Here is a 19124-nt window from a genome sequence, read left to right as displayed (position 1 = left end):
TAAGGATGTGACGATAATGTTGAAGACAGCCAGTTGCCTAAAGGAACAGTCCAATCACTTCTACAATTTATTTTAAAATCCCCCCAAAATAAAGTAAAATATAAATTTCACAGATACTGTTAGTTTTTTTCTTTCCTAAAGGCTGACCTTTTCATTTCTCTTGATTGTGTGTGATCTTAACCTCTACTCTTCCAATATTCTCACACTTCTTTATCTCCCAACCCATATAAATGTAATTTCCAGATAAAACAAAAATCACAAGGATTAACCTGAAAATGCAAGTTAGAATCCACAATACTCTACAAAATGCATACTGATTACAATATATATTTATAGAGCTTTATGGTTTAAAAGGCAATAAAATATAAACTTTGTTTATGCCTGATAGCCACCTTCTGCATAGAAAAGTATCATTATTTTTCGTGAACAAAACTGAAGCTTGTGAGATTAAGAAATGTGCCAGCATTACACAGATAGGATTTGGTAGATCTGTATGTAATTGGCATTTCACCTTCCTTGACCTACAACTTTTTGTGGTTAGCAGGGGACAGCTAGGACACCATTCCCAAGCTCTTCCTCTTACACTCCAGTGCCTAGATCCTTGGTCTGTGTGATTTCTTAATGCCATAATGGTTAGATTATTTTTATAAAGCACTTAAAAATAATATGGTTGGCACTTTGTTACCTGCTTCAGCCTTAAGGTGAACTTGATAACATGGCAGCAAGTTAAGAAGCTTTATATACGCGCCAAGGTAAACAGTAAGGGAAAAGGAGGTAAAACAAAATATAAAAGTATGTAGGTTTCATAAAACTACCTGAAATTCTGAGTTTAAGTATAATAGAAACAGAAATTTATGACTCACTCTCTCATAGGAATAATATCTAAATAACAAATAAATTTAAGCCACTAGAACTGGGTGTTCAAAATCTGTGTTGTAGGAAAGGTAGTTGCTGATTTACTAAAATTTGGGTTTATTAACTCCTGTTATATGGATCTTCCAGTATCTGTCATTTACACCTTTAGTAGTAAAAGGTTAAAAAAAAAAAAATAGTGTTCCTTAAATTCCTAAGATATTCCATTGCTCTATGACTACGTTACCATCGCACTTTGCTCATGTTTATTATTTATGTATCAACTTGGAAAATAGATATACACACACTGGGAAAGGTGTATGAAAATTTGCAAATGAAGGGAATAAAAATAAATATGTTAATACACTCAAAGTATACTACCAATACAGCCTGGTCTACAGTGATAATGGTTCAATTTCAGCTCAACTTGCACTACCGCCATTTCTGGAAGACAAGAACAATATCTTTTTATAGTCACTGCAAGGTAATTGCCCTAAGTAAAACACTAAATCATAGTAATAGACTATATTATTTCACATGAATAAAAAGTTAGCATTTATGCTATAATAAACAATATAAATTATTAGTTCCAACAATGAATAGAGGTGATAAAAATCGATGGAATTCTAAGATTATTTTTAAAATGGCACTTTGCTTATGTTAAACATTGCAAAGAAAGTTGGAAACTCCTGGCTCTATCCTTGCTCCCATTTTACACAAGAAATGGCTGACCATTAGAACACAATCAGGAAGCTTTAATTAGTTTAGAAATATATTACATTTTCAGGGCACTTGGGTGGCTCAGCAGTTGAGCATCTGCCTTTGGCTGAGGTCATGATCCCAGGGTTCTGGGGTCAAATCCCTGCATTGTGCTCCCCACAGAGAGCCTGCTTCTCCCTCTGCCATGTATCTGCCTCTCTCTGTGTGTGTTTCTCATGAATAAATAAATAAAATCTTTAAAATATATATATATCACGTTTTCTGAACCAAATTTCTGTCTTCCAGTTTCCTGTATTATCATCCGCTACCACCATTAAACCTCATTCCGATTAAATAGATAGTGATGCCAAAACTGAATGCTTATGATCACTTTCTCGCTTCTTACCCCTCCTTCCTGGCCCTAAAGACATGGAGAAAAAGAACCTTGAACCTAAAAGAAGATGTCTGTATCTCACAATCTTTCACCAAGAGATCTGGACATTCCATTGTGAACCCTATAAGAGTGCTACTTGAAATATTCATATTGCTCTTATGTATGAATGGCTGAGCTTCAGGGAAAAATAGAAAGAAGCAATTGTATGATCAGAAATGAAGTGAAAACAGTCCTAGGCAATTAAGCATCTACCAGTTTCAGGTGGTCTTGAACTTCAGTTTCATGTCTGCATAGGATCTGAGATCCCTGCCAAAAACCAGAACCCAGAAAGGCCACAGTGTCAGTGACAGGGTAAAATGAGGGGTGGATAGAAATCCACTTCGCAGAGGCAGGCAAAAATTGATTCATAAGACAAATTCAAAGAACCACTATAATACAAACTACAATTTCTAACCACAGGTCAGAATAGATAGAAACCAGTTAACAATAACAATAAAAAGGATTGTTCCTAGAAGTAGGACTGTTTGCTCTGATATTCTCTATAAAATATCTTGCCACTAAAGACTTCTTGGAAGATGATTCTGTGTAGTTATGCTCTACTCAACAGAGAGGACCCTCACCCTGAAACACTAGAGAAATGAAATTTCAATGTTCTGTAAACCTATTTCCGTTTTCCCATTTCAACAGTTATGCAGTCACCTCACCCAATGAGGTCAGTTATATGCATCCACTCCTTTACTGCACAAATATTTAATGATATCAGATGTGTCAGCTTCCTCTAGCCATGAAGGATAGAGTGATGAAGAAGGTACATACTTTTAGCTATCATAGAGCTTACTCTGTAGCAAAGACACATTGATACATAATGTGTTCAATAAATATATATTAATTAAGTGTGATAAATCTGTTCATAGAATCAACTCCTTTTTGAAAAATTACAGTAAAGAAAAATGGCACATGTGTTTTATTTGAAAGCTTGCCAAAAATCTGTATTTACAAAGAACTAACAAATTGGCTTTGTATAGAAATAACTGTTAGCCTTTTGATTTCATAATATGTAATCACGCAGAATAAAATTGGAAACTTTTACTTGCTTAGCTTACATAGAGAAAAAGTTTCCTTTCAAGAGCACACGTTATATCACCCTTTTGGAATATGATCAGTTAACTTTATAACTAAAACTGAGGTGCCCGTCGAAACAAATGATCCATTCTACTCAAATACGTATTGTGCCCTTGTGAACATTGTTATATGATGGTATAAGCCCCCTGGAGAAAACCATGAGGGTTTCCCACCACCAGCCCCAAAGAAAGAAGTCAATTTGCACATACTAGTTATTCAACGATGACCTATTTGTACAGCATAATTCCCAAGATATTCAACTTACAAATAGGCCCACTTATTGGACCTGCTGGCTGGAGCCAGTCTTTTAAGGAGAGAAATCCTTTGGGGGGTTTATGTAGGAGAGAGGGAGTAGAATCTAATCCCTCATAGCACGCTGGCTGCCTGCCAAAGCACTCCAGAGGAATTCATGAGAGCAAACCCCCGGAAAGCAGCCTCCTCTGGAGAGGTTGTCTGATGACAAAGGGCATCCTGGAAGCTCCACTAGTGCTCCCTATGCTCTTCCTGGCTACTTCCTGGAGACCCTGAGGTGTGGCATGAGCCCCAGGGACCCGTTCTCTGTCTTGACGGCAGCACGCTCTGGTTCAGACACTATGAGAGAGGGAGATGGAACATAGTTTGTCTTTTCCACAGCAATATAAGCAAATGATTTATCTTAATTATTTTTAGATTGCAATATGTTGCCTCATATGTCAAATGTACATTAAAGAGCAATTAGCTTAAATGTCAGCATTAAATGATTCACTACTTAGCATTCCAGAAACAGAAGACAAAAATAATGAATCCAAGTGTCAATATGCACCAGTCTGAACATTTTCAAGAGCAATACAGTCTTCTCTACTTTGAATATGGAATGAGCCTTTCTGTCTTAAGTTCCATCCAAGAGATAGTAACTACAAAAACAAAATAAAACAAAATTCAAAAGACAGTCAAACCAAGGCCCATAAGCTAAATCTGGCCTGCCACATGCTTTTGCATATGAAGTTTTATTGGAACATAGCCATGCCCATTCATTTACATACTATAAATGCTTTAATGTTTTAATGGCAGAATCAATAGTTGCAACAGAGACCATATGGCCTCCAAAACCTAAAATATTTTCCATCTGGCCCTTTATAGAAAAAGTTTGCTGACCCCTGGTTTATAAAATGTGAATAATTCTACAAGGTGTATCCTTTGCACAGAAGCCCAAGAACTGCACAGAGAGGATTTTGGAGATCTGTGGAGAGTCCCCTTGAGTATCCAGGAGAGCACTGATGACCTACCAACCAAGTTGAGGGGAAAAACCATTAGAAGGATTAAAGGGAACAGTGCTAAGATTTCACACAGAGAAAAAAGTAAATCCTATTCTATTAGCCATACTAGAAAACATCATAATTCCAAGGCATTGGATAATAGAATACTCAGAAGGGTATTGCCTTAGTGGGGGAGGCAGGAGAAATGGACTTTAAAAAATACAATGATTGGGAATAACAACAGACTAGACATTGCAGAAGAAAAGATTATGAACTTGAAGAAAAAGAATTTTGGAACTCTCCCCCGCCAAATCCTATTAAGTGAAAAAGTATCAGTGAACTGTGGGACAACATCAAAAAGCCTAATACATGTTTCATTGGCATCCTTGAAGGAAAAAAGAAAGAAATAAAAAATATGTCAAATATGTCCAAATTAAATAACCAAATATGTCCAGATTTGATTAAAACTATATGTGTTCAAATATGTCCATATTTGATTAAAACTATAAAACCACAGATTCAAAAAGTTCAGTAAACAAAAAACTCAAGAAACACAAAGAACCCTATGCCAAGGTCATCTGTTTTCATCTTTTCTATTTGACATTGAACTAGAGGTTCTAGCCATTGCAATATTAAAAAAAAAAAAAAAAAAACAGAAACTAAACACATCCAGATTGGACAGAGAGGACTAAAACTGTCTTTATTTACAAATGATGAAATTGTCTATGTAGGAAATTCACTGGGATCTACAAAAAAGCTACTAGAATTAATAAATGATTTTAGCAAGATTGCAGGATACCAGATCAATACAGAGAAATCAATATTATATCTATAGACTAGTCATGAACAATTGGAAACGGAATTTACCATGAAATACCATTAACAGTAGCATCAAAAATGTGAAATAGCTAGGAATAAATACCTGTGCAACAAAAACCTCAAAACACTGCTGAGAAAAATAAAGAAAATCTAAACAACAGTAGAAACATACTGTTTTATGGGTCAAAAGACTCAATATTAAGATTCAAATAGATTCAACATAATCTCCAATGTGCAACAAATGTTAATGATACCTTGTACTATCTATAAGAGCTCAAATGGATCACAGATCTAAATGTAAAACCTAAAACTAGACAACTCCTATAAGAAACTTAAGAAATATTTATGACCTTAGGCTAGACAAAAATTGTTTAGACACAACACCAAAAAAACCACAACAATAACAACAACAAATTGGCGTAATTTAACTACATCAATATTAAAATTTTCTGTCTTTGATAGGACCCCTGAGAGAATAAAAAGACAAGCCACAAGTTAGGAAACAAATATTTGCAAAACATACCTCATAAAGAACTTGTATCTAGACTATAGGATGAAATCTCAAAACTCAGCAGGAAAACCAACCAAATAAAAATTGTATAAAGTTTCAACAGACACTTCACCAAAGGTGTACAAATGACAAGCACATAAGTAAAAACTAGTATCATGAATCAATTAAGGAAGTGCATATTAAAACCACAATGACACACTACTTCACACCCCTTAGAATGAGTAAAATTTAAAACACTGACCAGACCAAGTGAAAGTGAGGCTATGGAGCAACCAGAACTTATATACAATTGGTGGAAATAAAAAGTGATACAACTACTTCAGAAAATATTTATGCAGTTTTCTAAAAAGTTAAATATATGTGACATATGTTCCAGCCATTCTATTCCCTTTTTTAAAGATTTTATTTATTTATTCATGAGAGACACAGAGAGAGAGAGAGGCAGGGACACAGGCAGAGGGAGAAGCAGGCTCCATGCAGGGAGCCCGATGTGAGACTCGATCCCGGGACTCCAGGATCACGCCCTGCACTGAAGGCAGACACTCAACCACTATAAGCCACCCAGGTGTCCCCAGCCATTCTATTCCTAAGTGTTTACCCTAGAGAACCAAATTCACATTCAAACCTGTGCATGGATGTTTAAAAATAAAATTAATAGACTTAATATTTTAGAGCAGGTTCAGGCTTGGGTTTAGGTATTGAGTAGCTTATAATAATTGTACCTCACCTCAATAAAGCTGCTCTAAAAAAAAGGATATATGAAGATCTACATCCCCAGAATGAAATCATCTTAGAGCCAAGCCAAGGTCAATCCTAATAAATCTTTATTGAGCTCTTAGTTTTTTCAAGGCAGTTTTACATACATTATCACGTTTAATCATCATAACTCATCATAGGAGATAGATCCTGTTGTCCTTATCTGATAGATCAGAAAACAAAGCTCAGAATGGTGCAGTAACTTCCTCATTGTCATTGAGACGTGTGGTAGGAATTTGATTTTGAACTCAAAAGCCAAAGATATTCTCTCAGTACATCTTACCTCACCAACAATTCTCTTTTAACAAATAATTATTAAATAATACTAACTTACTACATATTCTGAAATGTACTAGCCTTTTTCACCTGATAGAAGGCAAGTTCAAATTTCAACATTTATAACTCACACATACTTCTTAAAAATTTATCATGGTATAAAAGTCTTCCATGTTAGAAAGAAATTTGTTAATAATTATAGCTATTTAGAAAAGGAATGGCTTTCTTATGGATCAAAAAGTTGGTTTTCTTTGCCAATAAGAATCTAAGTAATAGAACACAACTGGATATCCATACCCAAAAGGGGTGAGGAAGTTGGACCCCTACCTCACATCATACATAAAAATTAACTCAAAATAGATAAAATCTAAATATAAAAACTAAAACTATAAAAAATCTTAAATCACATAGTAAATATTCATAACCTTGGATTTGGCAATGGATCTTAGATACACTGATTCAAACCTGCCTCATAGAAATCCTTATTACAATCTAAAGTTCCTACATGTGGCAAGATGCTAGAAAGAAATTTGCTGACGTTTATAGGTATTGGAAAAGGAATGGGGTCTCATGAAGCAAAAAGTTTATTTTCTTCCCCTATAAAATACTTCTCCTGTATAAGAAAGTAGTAAAACCATTCAGAACTTTGTACTATATTCCATGGCCGTCAAGTCACTAGACATTTCAAATTAGAGGACTAATACCATTCCTTTCTACTTTCCTTTTCTCCGTTTCATTCTGTCACGTTAGTTGTGGGAAAACAAACTATTGAAATTTGGAGCCAAGAAAGTACTTACTTCCAAATTATAGGAAGTTTGCAAACTATTCAATGTGTTTGTGCATTTTATTTAAAGAAATGAAATTTTCTAAATACTCAATTAGCCTTGCCATATTGTCTAGCCTTATGGATCTCCAAACATTTCATTAGTTATAACTTTATAACGGAACAAAAATTGTTTTGTTTCTTCATTTCACAAGGAAAAAGGAAAAAAAGAAAGAATGAAAACAAAATCTTTAACTCCTTCAGAGTTCTTTACTTACATAAATAAAAAATCTCTTGAAAGGACCCTTCTTTCTCAAGAAGTTCTATGGTTATAACCTTTGCCCAGACCCAGCAATGAGTTGCTTATGTTAGCACAAACTCCCGGAATACAAGGCCTCTGACTGCTTTGGATAGAAATCTAAACCCTAGAAAATATTCCATGGGAATTTTCATCAACTCACAGATTAAATCAAAGATATTGAGTAGAATCCTCAACCTCTTTCACTTACTTCTAGTTTATTCCAAAATTGTGTCTGTTGATCCTAAACAATCTCACTGGGCGTGGCTATTTCTGGAAACAACATTTCAGTCCCCTGTTACATTCTCAACAGCACCAAAAATGCTATGCTGTATTGTTCACAATAAATACAGGATACATTTCTATTAAGCAAATGTGTGAGCGCAAAAACTAGTTTATATGTTTTATGTCACATAGAGATAGACACAGAGCTGTCATGGTAAAGGTGTAGTTCTGGAGCTCGAGATGGATTCCGAGGTAGACATACAGAGGCTAAACTGACAGATGCTACAGATCCAGATTAGGATTTATATATGTTTCTTAAATTGGAAAGCAATTTAGAGATCTCAAAGTCAGACTTCCATCAAATATAGGAATTCCTTCTTCAGTATCCCCAACCTTGGCCTGAACACTTGTTATTTCAAAACCACTATTTCTTTTTGAGACAACTGAAATTTATAGAGTGTTAATTATCATCGGTAGGTTGAAATCTGCTTCATATTTTCTACCCATTGGCCTTATATCAATCACCTGAAGCAAAAAAATGTCTATCCTTTTATGGGTGAGGGAAGGAAGAGACAGTCGAGTGGAAAGAAAAGCTGTTAAAAAAAAAAAAAAGGCACGCTGTGCAGTGAAATAACCACTGGGTAAACTAGTGATGAATAGGTTATGAACTAATATGAGGAGGTGCTTTCTGAGAATAATGACAAGAAGGACACGCTTCATTAAGCCGGATGTGCCGCTTCCCAGGCTAAGGATCTCATCTATAAAATAAAATGATTTAACTAGCCAAGGGTTATAAGCACAAATGTTTTCAAGAGGCAGAGAGGAAACATCAATGAGCAAAAGGTAATGGGAAGATCTGGGGACAGTGTTGAACTGTAAACTGCTGCCTTCTAATGACATTCGTACTGTGAACCCTAACGTACATCCACACCTTTTAGTCTGTCATTCTTTGGGTTGTACTTGATGACATTTCAACTCACCCATCAGGTTTCTTTCACCTATAACATCTACAGCTGTATGGCCAACCGACCCCTCACCCTACTGGTCTCCTCTGACCATCCTGCTGTTCGCGGTTCACCTGCACCTGCATTGGCTTTCCGAGATGTGTGCGTTACCCATCTGTACGTGATACATTCTTTTCACGTTGGTACCCTTCGGCACTCTGGCTCACTTCTTATGGCATGTTTCCATCTTCTAAAGGTTTTGCTCTCATCATGATATAGAAAAACAGGAATGTCTGCCTTTTGACAAGGAGTTTCAGGAAGGTTCCATTTACCCCAAGGTTTAAAGTCAGAATGATGACATTCTCTGCATTCCTCATGACAGAGGGTAGGATGAATTTGGGGAAGGGGGCAGGGTTATAGTTTTTAGTGTCCTATAAACCCTATCATGTTTGTAGTTTTCCAGTTATGTTTATTCTTCCCCCACTGGTATCAAATTAAAAAAAAAAACAGACATATAAAATTATCCTACTGGTCTCAAATCTGTGATTGGTATTTAAATGTCTGCCAAGGTGATTGTGACTGTGCGTGTATTTATTTGTTAAAAATAGTTGTGGAGTGCAGTAAACAGCACTGGACTTTAGGGAATTAAAAGATAAAAGGTCCTTCTCTGCCCCTTGGCAGATTGATCTTTTGCAAGAGATTTAATTTATTGGACCCTAGTCCCTAATCCATAAAATAGAAGACTGATGTACATCTGCTTAATTCATAGAATTGCCATGAGAATACAAATTGAGATATTGTCCTTACTATGTAAAATATAAGGAATTCTATATTACAACCTGTAATTAAAATTAATATATTTGACCTCTGTTTCTGAGATGTAGTAGGTTGTGAGGGGCCAACGCTTCTGTGCTGCCAAAGAAGAAAAAGAAAGATATATTTAAAATAATAGGTTTGAAAAGTCATCAGAAAGCTGTGGAAAGAACAAAGAGTAAACCAACTAAAGTTTCAGGGTGACAGAAATATTATAAGGCTATCTGATGATAATTAGGCATTTGCTGGCTCTAGCCTGAGTATAGCCTAGGTCTGATCAGAGATGTTTCGCAGGGAAAAGAGAAACCAGAAAAGTGGTTTAGCAGTTGTATAGTGCTTAGAGGACAACACGGAAACTCCAAAGAACTGCAAATACATTGCTGTTTGACCTCACGGGCCATTAGCTGAGTTCTGAGATTTGGTAGGAGGTTGTAGTGCCAGGGCTTAAACTCCTAAAGGCAGGGCGAGATTACCTGAGGTTTCACAGAGCTTAGAAAACACACATGCCAGGGAAGAAGTCTGCCTCAAGCACATAATCAGGTTTTTGCCATTTCTCAAAGTTGCCTGGGAAAGGTGGCTTGAGAGCTGGACTGAAAACTTTTCAAAGGACAGAGCTGGATCTCCTGCAGTCTTTTAAGAAAAGACTGAAGAGAAGGATAATTAATAGTCTTTCAATCAAAATATCATAGAACTACATCCAAGGAATAGGAGCAAGCAACATGTCACTAATCTTTGCTAACACTGCAACCCATTCAGCCCTAGCCCAATGCAATCTCTGATTGGATAGAGGTGATCCTCTCCTTATTCTGTATCTGTCTGCTCCCACTATTGTAGAAGACAAAGCCATGTGGGCCTTCTATGAGTCTTTTAATTATAATTTACAGCATAAAATAAAAAATTACTCAGCATGCAGGAGCCAAGAAAATATGACCAATAATTAAGAGGGAAAAAATAAACCAATAGATGTAGACCCAGAGATGATTTCAATCTTGGAGTTGGCAAATACTTTTACAACCTGTTTCTTTAAAAAAAAAAAAAAGACTTTATTTATTTATTCATGAGAGACACAGAGAGGCCAAGACACAGGCAGAGAAGCAGGATCCCTGAGGGGAACTCGATGTAGTACTGGATCCCAGGACCCTCCGATCACACCTTGAACTGAAGACAGACCCTCAACCATTGAGCCACCCAGGCTTCCCAGCAAATACTTTTAAATAACTATAACAAAGTATACTTTTTAAAGGCAAACATGTATACAATAGAAGTGCATAGACACAGTCATCAAAAAGCAAGTACATTAATGTCCCATGGCAGCACTATCCCTAATCATTAAAACTGGGAACCACCCACAAAACAGTTGAATGGATTAAAAAGTTGTGATGTGCACTCAATAAAATACACGGCAAAAATGAAAATAAACAATCTAAGTCTACTCATAATAATATAAATAAATCTAACAAATACAATGTCAACCAAAGAAGCCAGGCCCAAAAGAATACATTGTCTGTGATTCGATTTATACAAAGTTAGGAGAAATAAAAAATAATCTGTAACTGCAAAAATAAGGAATAGTGGTTACCCTAGGAGTGGGAGAAGTGTCTGGGAAGAAACATAAACAGAGCTTCCAGATGCTGGTAATGTTGTGTCCTGATGTGGAGGCTGGATACCATAGTGATGATTGTGACCATTCATCAAGCTGCATCCATTCAGAATATGGGCACTTTTGTCTGTGGACTACAATAAAGAGTTTTCAAAAACTAAACAACACATAAGTAAATTGACTTTCATTCTACAAAAAAAAAAAAAAAAAAAAAAAATCCCAAACTGAGTATATGTAGACAACAACCTAATTACCCAGAGAATTGACTTACAACCTCACTATTCCATGGGGGGAAAATAGTTCATGACGAACAACTTTTTCCAAAGGCAGTATCTGAGGTTTTTATCTACCAAAGTCAACCATTTCTCCAAACCACAGTGTCATGCCTTGCTCTTAGTTCTTCCTTACTTGACAAAAACCTCTCACAATTCTCCCTTTCCCAAAGATGTGTTCTTCTGCTGGGTATCCCTATTATCTAGTAAGACACTCCTTTAAACCTCTGAGAATTCTAAAGGAAATCCCGGCCCGTGGCCAAATTTGTTGGAGAATTGTCTAGAAGGCAAATGGCAACACGGAGATGAGTTTTTCTCCAAAGCATTTCAACTTAGTCATTTTTGCCTGGCACTGTAATCCTCACCTTAAAGCCTCTAACCGAAAATCATCCATTGTAACACCATGAAAGGATTCTGTTATCTCCCCTTGTAGTTGGCTTGATCTGGATCTGCGAGAACTTGTTGACACCCTGTCAGAATTGCTCCTCTCAGGGATGTATCACCTTTCACAGAGTCAAAACTTACTTATTCACTTCTATTATAACAATAAAGTTAGACCAGAAGTGCTTGCAAACTCAAAAGATATTCACACACACACACAAAAATGTGAGAGTCATAGCTGCCCTATAGATAACACCACGTGCTTGTTTTTCCAGAAAATGCTTTACATGTTTCAAAGAACCACCGTGTATCTTTATTTGGAAAAAATGTGCTTCCCCAAAAACAGACACACAAGGATATTCTCAGACTTAATGAGTATATGAGCTATTTTTCATTACGCTGCTCTAAAAACCATACTTCTTCAGTTGGTAACATTCTAGGGCAAGATGCTAGAGCAAAATGTAAATAAATGTAAAGGACGACTAGATTGTTTTATGTATTGTGGAATCTGTATTCTATTAACAGGGTCACTGCCAGGCGTTGTGTAATTAAAACTCTATTGACCCATCTCTTTTTCCTCCAAAGCCAAAGAAGATTATTTAGTAGGTCATAAATTTAAAGGTCATCAGATCTGAGACTGTACAAATGAGCATAGTGCAGCCAGAAATTCCCTCAAAACAAGCATTGCTGTGATGAGATCAGAAGCATACAAGCAAGAACAAGTACTGAGGACATGTTTCATATTTATAGTTTCATCATTAAAAAAAATACATTTTTTACATCCAGATTCAAGTTTGTGCTAAAGTAGTTTAAAGACCCTGTCTATGAATATGTAAATATAATTAACAAACACAAAGCGTCCATCACTGTGTAATCTGTGTTGCTTCCCCCGCCCCCCACCCCAATCACAAAAACCATCTTGGGAACTGACTGCCAAAATCATAGTTCTTCATTGTAGCTGCTACAGGGATAAATCTGTGGAAAATACATTCCTTAATCTGCCTCCCATTAGCAGGATCATTAGCAGATTTTATAAACAGCAGTCATGAGCTTGTTTACCAATTCCTTTTCTGCCTTCTGTATGTAAAAAGATCACTTATCTGTGTCCCCAATCTTAAGGTTTTCAAATGTCAAGCCTCATTTGAAAGAAAAGACACACACTGTAAAATCTTATGTTTCAAAAGTTTGATTTTCCCTTGAGCCAAAACATAATGCCTATGGACCGTGGAGCAGTCTTTAATATTTGACACTTCATAGAATTAAGGAGGGTGCAAATGGCAAGAGTTAGATAATATGTTGAATGTTTGTGAGTTATCTTTTTAACATTAGCAAAACAAGTTGGACAACCTCCAGAAAAATGTCCGTTGGCAACAAGTCCAAGCATAAAGGAAGTATTTGTGCTCCCTAGCAGGGAAAACAGTCACTTCACCCTAAGAGATAAAGTTCCTTCTAGGTCTCTAGGTTTCAGTACATCTCAGTTGATCACAACTTAGAAGGCACTTGCTTTATAGGTCCACCATGGAGTTCGCGTTAGGCTCCTCTATACATTCTAAAATACAATAAAATGTAACCTTGATTTACCATCCAGAAACTCATCTTGGAAAATTCAAGACAAATTATAGATACATTTTTTTAAAATTTTCAGACTAACATAAATTGTCTTTTCTCTCTGGAATATATTCACTTGGGCTTATAAAGTATATTAAAAATGTAGTATTTTAAAACCCTTGTCATTGCCTGACCTCTTTGCAAGGAATTGTTATTTTATGCAATTGTCAGTGTCGTAACAAAAGTTAATTGTAAACAAATTAAAGATAGGGTGAACATTTTGAATTTCAGACAATGGGACAATTCATATAGCTACTTTAAAGTGAGTTCCCAACTTGAAATGGATTGTGAGGTTTTTGTTGTTATTGTTGTTTGAAGTAACAGGAATACAAAGTTCATGTTTAATGTTACAGTTAATGATTGAGTTTTGACCCTGCCAAATAAAATTCTTTTTTCTCTCTCTCCTTCTCTCTCTCTTTTCTGGTGTTCAAGTTTTCTTTGGTCTTCAACTTTGAAGTAGTTGCTTTATAAAATCAAGTAAAAATGCACAATGCCTCCATTAAGTATTGAACCTCCTTCTGACAGATCTCTTTTGTTCTATGTAGGACAATCCATTCTTATTACTCATTAATTCTAATAAACTTATACAGGTAGCTGGCCTTCTCAAAGGACTTGCTTTAAAAATATAACAAAACCCGTGTCTACACATATCAAATGAAGGCGAGAGTTAAGCTACCTTTTTTGAACTCAATTAATGTGGGCGGCCGGCCTCAATTATTTAGAGGAAGAAAAAAAATATTTTCTTCAATAGGCGGTAAATTTTGGCTTGAGTTATCCAGATTAGGAGTCAGGAGACTACAATGCACAGGCCAAACAAGGCCCACTACCTGTTTCTTATAAATAAAGTTTTGTTGGAACATAGCATATTCATTTACTGACTTACTGTTTAAGGCTGCTTTTCTGCTACAGTAGCATAGCTGAGTAGTTGCAACAGAGATCAAACGGCTCACAAAACCTAAAATACTCACTATTTGGACTTCTGCAGAAAAAAATGTGCTGATTCCTGAGCCAGATAAATATCTCAAGTCTTCGCTTCATTTTTGCCTCCATGGTATTAGCCGAAAACATAGGAAAATAATCCTTTGGGCAGCTGAAACTAGCATTATGTTTTTTTGTTGAACTTCTATAAATATTTTAAAGAAGATGCAGAAGCAAATCATTTCAATCAGGACTTATTTTAATATGCAATTATGTTTGTTGGACTCTAGTTTGGCTATAGCCTCAAAGGGCATATGAAGACACTGTCCCTGTAAATTGCGTCTTATCCAGTTAAAGGCATTTGTTGGTTTGATATGTGTGGTTTTCTCTTTAATTGCTGCAGGGATTTGGATTGCAGGTGAATTAAAATTTAAAATTCTGATCATTTTGCAAACTTGTCATTATGCATGCTATAGGCAAGTTAGTAGATTTAGTTATGCCAATGATTGCGAAAAGATACATTATTGCTGCATTATAATGCATAAACAGGTTTTATGTTCTTCTGCATAATATTAGAAACTCAAATTTATGGAGTCACAAAGCTGTGATCATCATCCAGTTTTTAAATAAGGAAGCAATTGGTGATTTATATCACACATAAAGAAGTTTCCTTGTCAAGGTGCTTGCTGATCCATGGCATATAATTTGGATAAATGAAACAAAACTTTGATGGGATCATTAGGAATTATTTGCATTTATGTTTTTTTTAGAAGTGTTTTTTTGTTGTTGTTGTTAATCTCAGGTGACACCTATTCTCTCTCAACAAATCTTAGTTGTTCAGAAAATCCTTTTGAATAGTTTTATATCAAAACTTTCAAAATTAAAATATGTATATGAAGATATAGGTATTGTGTATCAACAACAGTTAGCATTTTAATAAGTTAACACACCAGAAGTTATGAGTCTCCTAATGAAAAACAATTTATCCATGAAGAAGTCTACCTAAAATAAAAATAATCATAATTAAAATAATAATAATAATATTGAACTTTTTTTTTAAGATTTTATTTATTCATGAGAGACACAGAGAGAGAGAGGCAGAGACACAGGCAGAGGGAGAAGCAGGCTCCATGCTGGGAGCCTGACGTGGGACTCGATCCTGGGTCTCCAGAATTACACCCTGGGCTAAAGGCGGCACTAAACCACTGAGCCACCCAGGCTGCCCAATAACATTGAACTTTGGTCTGATCTAACCTCTAGATACAAATACCAATTTACAAAAAAATACAGAGAGCAAAGAAACGTGTTAGATGTGATTTAACTATGAGGTGACAACTTCCAAAATCTAGATTGGGAGAAACTGTGAGGTGAACTGGAACCTACAGATTAATAAAGTCTTAAACATATTAGGTGATTGCATGTGTTTATTTTTTTGGGGTCCTGGCTCAAACAATTAAAAATCTGCTTATGACATTTAAGAGATAATTACAAATTTGAGCCCTGGTTAGAGATACAGTGAAACAATCCCTGTTAATTTTTAAGAGTTAGAAGTCTACTGTAGTTAGGTTTGTTTGTTTAAAGAATTTTCATCTGTAGGGGACACAGGCTAAAGTTTTGAGATAAAAAGATAAAATGTTTAGGATTTGCTTTAAAACAATAAAGGGAGAAAAATTAATTAAAAGTAAACAATTTAAAAAATAATAAGAGAAAGTGTAAGAAGCAAGATTGTGATGAGGTCATGAATGTTGACACTGGATGAGAAGTACATTGGGGTTACTGTGCTGAGTCTGCTTTTGTAGATATTTAAAATTTCCATAATAAAAAAGTTAAAAATATACATGGGTTACCACATAAAATAAGATGCCACTTTTCAACTTGTTTTACTAATGATTAACGATAAATAAAAGTAACAGACATAAGTAATTTATTTGGATATAGAATTAGTTCTGGTGCTAGCTTAAAAAGAATTCACTATCTGGTTAGCAGTAATAAACAGTTATTTAAAAAAAAAACACCTATTTAGGTTTATTTATTTTTATTTTTTTTCCTATTTAGGTTTATTTAATAAAGTTTGAGACAAATAGGTTTTGTGTTTATCTGCTCATTTCCAATATGATTTGTATTTTGTTCATAAAATAAAATCCTTCACATACTTCTCATAACTTTTGGACTTCTCTACTGGTCTTCTTAGTCCTGATTGTTATTTAAGTTTCAAACGTTTTTCTAGGGAAAAAAATCCATACAAGTTAATGCAAGTGAAAATCTAAAGTTTTCTGGGTCAGAGTAATAAGCAGCAGGGTAGCATCTGCTGCCCTCGAGCACCTCTGACACCAGCTGAGACCTGGCCCTGAGGATCTCTCACCTGGGCCTAGAAGTGGGTCTTCCCTGGGAAGTGGGAGTGGACTCCCTCCACCCTAAACCATCCTCTACAGAGCCAGTGGAGTGATGGGGACTTCTCCTTTCATTGTCTCCCCATGACTCTGCCCACAACCACTCATTCTCATCTGTCCCCACCCTCCTCCCAGACTCTGTGTTGTATATCCTCACCTCCCCCTAGCCTGCCCCAGACTCACCATGCTGTTTCTCACCTCTCTGAAGGCCCAGGTCATTCTCTTCCCCTGGAATCAATACTCACACCCATACCCACACTGCAAGCACAGAACATCTGCTTTACAAACACATAGTAATCCTTTATGACCTAGTTCAGAAATACATTCTCTGGTCCAGGGATCCTTTACTGTCATCCATACACCATCAGTTCCTACTTTGTTGATATATCACACAGAATAGCAATTTATTCGTTAAATGTCAGCCTGCTATTTTATGAAATTCTTTACTTCCAGCCACTCTATTTACCTTTATCTCTTTAGCCTCCAGCCCAGCATAGGGGTGCACAATAAACCTTCAGCAAGAGTTTGTTGAATGAATAAATGAATAATTTGAATGCTGTAGCTTATCTAGAGAATCTCTGGCTAATACCTTCTGTAATAGTCAATCAATTATTTAATAAATGTTTGCTTAGCATTTTGTGTAAGACACGACGCCAGGTGTCGTCATGGATTACAAAGCTGAATGAGGTATGGTACGGTCCCTGTGCTTTGGGAGGGAAGATGCTAATACACACGTCGCTGTCTTCAAAATACAAAAACAAAACCCTACAGGTTTCATAAAAAAACTGAGTGAATTTTTGTGCAAATGAGACAAGGCATAGGGAAGAGTTGCCAAACTTTTTAATGAGATGGAAAGAATTTAATCAAACAAATTGTTCAAAAGCTATTGAATAACATTCATGTCTTTGAATGAACCTTTTGCTAATTTTTGTGACCCTTTCAGCTCATGTTTGAAATGTCTTTCTTATAGCTTAGAAATATAAAGCTGCAGGGGTGCCTGGGTGGTTCAGTGAGTTAAACATCTGACTTGATTCAGCTCAGGTCATGATTTCAGGGTCCTGAGACTGAGCCCCACATCAGGCTCCACCCTCAGCGGGGAGTCTGCCTGGGCTTCTCTCTCTTCCTCTCCCTCTGCCTGTCCCCCTCTGCACGATCTTGCATGCTCTCTCTCTCTAAAATAAATAATTTATAAATAATAAATAAATAATAAATATATATATTTCTTTAAAAAAAAAGAAATATAAAGCTGCAGAAATACTAAAGAAATACTTATAATCCAGATCCTTATTTTATAAAGAAAAAGGCAAAACTAGATCTTGGGGCTTCTTTCTTCCCCTCTATAACTCTTAACATAGTGATAAACTGCCTCAGATTTTAAAACTTAATTCTACATATATTGCTATGTGATTTGTGGCAATTGTAGACACAGACCCTAAAATGTGGGAAAAAAAATGAAAGCAACATTTTGCTGGTATCTGGGCTATGTGGAATTATTGTCAACTCATTTCAAAAGTTGCTTTTCCTTATTGCTTTCTTTTAAATATTACTTATAGATAAAAATTAAAATGAATATGAAAATATATGTGACTTAACTCTGGCAATAAAATAACTTCAAAATTATTTGAAGTATAGATATTATATAATATTTTCTTTCTTTCCCTATAGACTTTTTTTAAGATTTTATTTATTTATTCATGAGAGGCACAGAGAGAGAGAGAGAGGCAGAGACACAGGCAAAGGGAGAAACAGGCTCCATGCAGGGAGCCCGATGCGGGACTTGATCCCAGGACTGCAGGATCACGCCCTGGGCCAAAGGCAGACGCTAAACCACTGAGCCACCCAGGGATCCCTCCTTATAGACTTCTAAGCATTTGGCAAATTACAAATTTGTATCAACAGAAAATAATGTATGATTTTATACCATACAATTAGGTATAGTTTGTATTGGTAAATGAAACTGATATAAACAGTTCTTTCAATCATTCAAAGATATTATTTAGTGCCTTTCATGTCTAAGGCATAGTGGTATATAACAAAATAATCTTTTTATACTTTTAATAACTTAGAAGGTAGCCTCCTTCTGCCTGTTATATTTAGGAGTTACATTTCATATTTGAAAATAACATTCTTGGGGCACCTGTGTGGCTCAGTCAATTAAGTGTTCAACTCTTGGTTTCAGCTCAGGTTATGGATCTTAGGGTCATGAGATCGAGCCCCAAGTTGGACTCTGCACTCAGCACGATCTCAA

At 35.9% G+C, this 19124-nt stretch overlaps 1 long non-coding RNA gene across 1 annotated transcript; it reads right to left on the bottom strand.

The window, feature by feature from the left end:
- Positions 1–2885: 2885 nt before the first annotated feature.
- LOC144283966 (uncharacterized) lies at positions 2886–11357 on the bottom strand. Its single transcript, XR_013352444.1, has 2 exons — positions 11287–11357; positions 2886–3658 (listed from the first exon to the last, which is right to left on the bottom strand). It is a non-coding gene; the product is annotated as an uncharacterized LOC144283966 (long non-coding RNA).
- Positions 11358–19124: the final 7767 nt, after the last annotated feature.

Source organism: Canis aureus, chromosome 15 (assembly GCF_053574225.1).
Source record: "Canis aureus isolate CA01 chromosome 15, VMU_Caureus_v.1.0, whole genome shotgun sequence".
Lineage (NCBI taxonomy): Eukaryota > Metazoa > Chordata > Mammalia > Carnivora > Canidae > Canis > Canis aureus.
This window is presented reverse-complemented; position numbering and strand designations above follow the sequence as displayed.